Source organism: Medicago sativa, chromosome 8, assembly GCF_051527215.1.
Source record: "Medicago sativa cultivar Bolivia chromosome 8, Bolivia_mono, whole genome shotgun sequence".
Taxonomy (NCBI): Eukaryota; Viridiplantae; Streptophyta; class Magnoliopsida; order Fabales; family Fabaceae; genus Medicago; species Medicago sativa.
The window spans coordinates 81,110,593-81,114,584 of NC_140756.1; the positions used below are offsets into that span (position 1 = coordinate 81,110,593).

At 29.4% G+C, this 3,992-nt stretch overlaps 1 long non-coding RNA gene across 1 annotated transcript; it reads right to left on the reverse strand.

Moving 5' to 3' along the window:
• Positions 1–274: 274 nt before the first annotated feature.
• LOC146902149 (uncharacterized) lies at positions 275–2,797 on the reverse strand. The gene is made up of 5 exons (XR_015022051.1): positions 2,222–2,797; positions 2,061–2,116; positions 1,677–1,709; positions 1,408–1,589; positions 275–642 (listed from the first exon to the last, which is right to left on the reverse strand). It is a non-coding gene; the product is annotated as an uncharacterized LOC146902149 (long non-coding RNA).
• Positions 2,798–3,992: the final 1,195 nt, after the last annotated feature.

The following is a 3,992-nucleotide window of genomic DNA, read 5'->3' on the forward strand; positions in this document are numbered from 1 at the left end:
CTTGAATGTCTTTTGATTCTTGATCTTATTATGGGGTTCACTTTGGAAACCATTGATAAATATTGAATGAAATCATCAATAAATGCAAAAACACCATTTTACATTAGAATATCATTCCAGCATCATGCTCATCAACCAATATTTATGCTTTGAATTACATGACTTTTAAGTATAAAGCTACTTTCAATGTCGGGATCATCAAGTTATCATACCATATCCTATAAGAAAAAGTTCTCATATCATGTCATCATGCTTCAATAATAAGAACAAGAAGTTAAAGGAATTCATCATTCATTTCAACAACAATAAGTTCATACCCAAAAAAACATGATCAATAAGTTCATACCTAAACATACAATATACAAACAACATGAATGCTCAAATAAAGGGTAACTACTAACAAATTAGATTTCTACTCTAGAGTGATGCAAAACGCCACAGAGCTGGCTTTATTCTTGAACTCCATCAATTCGATGCTTTGGAATTGGATCCAACATAATGGTCCCTGCCAGCTGCTAACACCCGTGCCAAGAGAATTGTAATATATGCTATAATTGCAATATTATGGGTCAAACAAACAATGTTGAAGAGCTTCTCTCCAAAAGTCACCAAAAACATTTCCAATTCCAACCATTCCAAAACCTGAAATCAGAATAAAGATTCAATTTCATAATCCATATTAGAATATTTATTCTTAATATTTACATATAAATACACTTAAAACTCAATTCCATTTTCATAAAGTATCAAGTCTCATAAAAAAAAGTAAGATCAATATGAACCGGTGGAAAAAGACGAGACAATTTTTATACGATAAAAGGTACAATCAAACTCTTATGAAATTTTAAATTTTAAGAAGAATTCAAATAGAAAAACTTTAGATACTTGGCACTTGTTGCAAACTTGCAAGGTAGAACATTTATCCGTAATAAAGTGCGACTATTTAAGAACGACATACAACATAGTTTCATACAAATAATAGTTACTGGAATAGCAGTGGTATTTTACGTATGTGTTTAAACAAACATTCATAGTTTTATACAGTGATACAGATATTGAAAAGTGCTATTTACTCCTAATCGGGAGTCAAAATAATTACTACTCCATGAAATCCAAAAAAGCATAAAAATAAAATATAAATATTTTATACAATCAAACTCTCATTGAAAATTAAAAATTTAATTAAATAAATTTTATTCTAAAAAATAAAGTAGAATTGAAATTCAAATAGTAAAAAAATTAGATACTTTACCACCTTCATGTTGCAAAATAAAACATTTACCAGCAAGAATAAGCAAATAATACGAACAAATAATAGGATAAACAACTTAAGCTAAATAACATAAGCTAAATAACATGTGATTTAAAAAATAAAATAAATAATTTTGGTTGCTATATTACACATACTCAAATGAAGATATTCATGATTTTTAATCCTTCATCGGCTTTGGTTCGAATAATGTCAAAGAGCTCCTTACGGTCTATTTTACCAATTTGACATTCTTCCCTAGTTTTGACTGTGAAAAGTTGTGGCATATTAATAAGCACACAACTCTCACCAAAAACCCCTCCAGCTTCAACTCTTTGAACTATATGAAATCATAATAAATATTTAATTAATTCATAATACAATACTTATACATAATATATGTGTACTAATAAATAAATAAACTTACTTTTTCAACTCCATCTTCAATAAATATTAAATCCTGTTAACAAAGTAAGATAAAATGTGAGATGGTAGAAAAAGATGAGACAATTGTTATCATCCCTATATCGTGAAATCCTATACGAGACTTAGACCTTGACCGCAACGGTTATTTAAAACCTTGTCAACTATAATAAATGCATGATTTACATACATACATCAAATTATAACTTTAGGTATTTTATGTAATTTTTAAAAATATTTTTATTAGATCTCAACTATTTTTTTTTGGTGACAAGATCTCAACTATTTTAAAAATAATCAACCACATGACTTTTGCCTCGAAAATATTTTAAATATGTACCCAATAATCTTTATTTTAATCAAAATGTTGGCAATAATAAATAACTACCTTTGATCCACACAACTTTTGCCAACAATATTTCCAATTCCAACCATTCCGAAAACCTACATCAAAATAAAGATTCAATTTCATTTTCCATACCACAATATTTAAACTTATGCACAAATAGTAAATAAAGTTTGCTAAGCATTTTTGAATAGCTATCATACCCGAGGAAGAGATCATCCAAAAAGCAGAAGCCAACATCATAGAGTTCCGCCGCGCCAATATCCGGGAAGTGCATCATGTTTCCCCTCAGTCTCAACCGCACATGAAGAACAGGAATAACAGATGGATTAAGCATGACCCAGGAATGGTTAAAGCCAATTGCGATGCAAATCTCCAGATCTGTGGATCATGGGGTTCGGGTGCGATAGTTAGAGATGAGCAAGGTTGTGTGCTTGCTGCTGCTACATGGTTGTCTCCTGGGTACGAGGATGTGCGAACTGCAGAAGCTTATGCGATGCTTCTCGCCGTTAGACTCACTATGGATTGTGGCTTCAGGCGTGTAATTTTTGAAAGCGACAACGCAAGCCTGATTCGTATACTGAAGATTATTTCTTGCAATGTTAGAGGTTGCTTGAGCCAACCTTTGTGACCATTGGACCAAGGGCGGAACTACAGTATAGTGAGGGTACCCTATTATCTTTCAAACTTATCTCAGTTTCTACCTTTTGCATTTTGCTGGCATATGCAGTGCTTTGGTATGTTTCATACATCTTATTTAATTCAAACTGGCCAGAGTCGGTCTATTCATTTTAAATTTTTCTTTTGACAGAATGTCTTTTCATTTTACTACTCTTCCCGTTTTAAAATGGGTTTAATTGCACTTTTACCCCTTATATTTTGTCAATTGTGCGATTTTGCACTCCATTGTTTCAAACGAGCGATTTTGCACCCTATATTTTGTCAATTGTGCGATTTTGCACTCCATTGTTTCAAACGAGCGATTTTGCACCCCATAGTTTTCCCCCTTTCTGGTTTTGTACCTAAAAAATAATAAAAATGTTTAGTTTTTTTCCAAAAAATTTTAAAAATCGAAAAAAAAATTAGAAAATATAATCAGATTTTTTTTTTAAAAATCTGGAATTTAATTTTCAAAATACAAAAAAAGTAAATTTTCAAAATTTTAAAAAAATTTGACCTTTTTTTAAATTTGTATCCAGATTTTTAAAAATTAAATTTTTTTCCAGAATTTTTTAAAAAAAATCTGACCTTTTTCAAAATTTGTATATAGATTTTTAAAAATTAATTTTTTTTCCAGAATTTTTTTAAAAAAATCTGACCTTTTTTTAAATTTGTATCCAGATTTTTTAAAATTAAATTTTTTTCCAGAATTTTTTTTAAAAAAATCTGACCTTTTTTTAAAATTTTGAAATTAAATTTTCAAAATTTTTAAAAAAGGTCAGATTATATTTTCTGATTTTTTTCGATTTTTTTAAATTTTTTGGAAAAAAACTGAACATTTTTATGATTTTTTGGGGTGCAAAATCAGAAAGGGGGAAACTATGAGGTGCAAAATCGATCGTTTGAAACAATGGGGTGCAAAATTGCACAATTGACAAAATATAGGGTGCAAAATCGCTCGTTTGAAAGAATGGGGTGCAAAATCGCACAATTGACAAAATATAGGGGGCAAAAGTGCAATTAAGCCGAGTGTCGTTTTATGCTTTGACACACATATTAAGAAATGGAATGAAATAATCATTGGATATAATGTTTTTACAAAACAGCCCTTAATTTATAAGAAAAAAACAAAATTAAAATTATATTGAAAATTGTGTGAGAAAAGTTGGAGTATTTATTGAGGGTAAAGTTGGAAGAAAAAAATTAAAGTTGTATTGAAAATGTAAAGTGATATTCATTTTGAAACAATTTTTTTTTAGCTAAAGTGACACTCATTTTGAAACGTAGAGAGTAGTATTTATTTAGCCTTTTTTG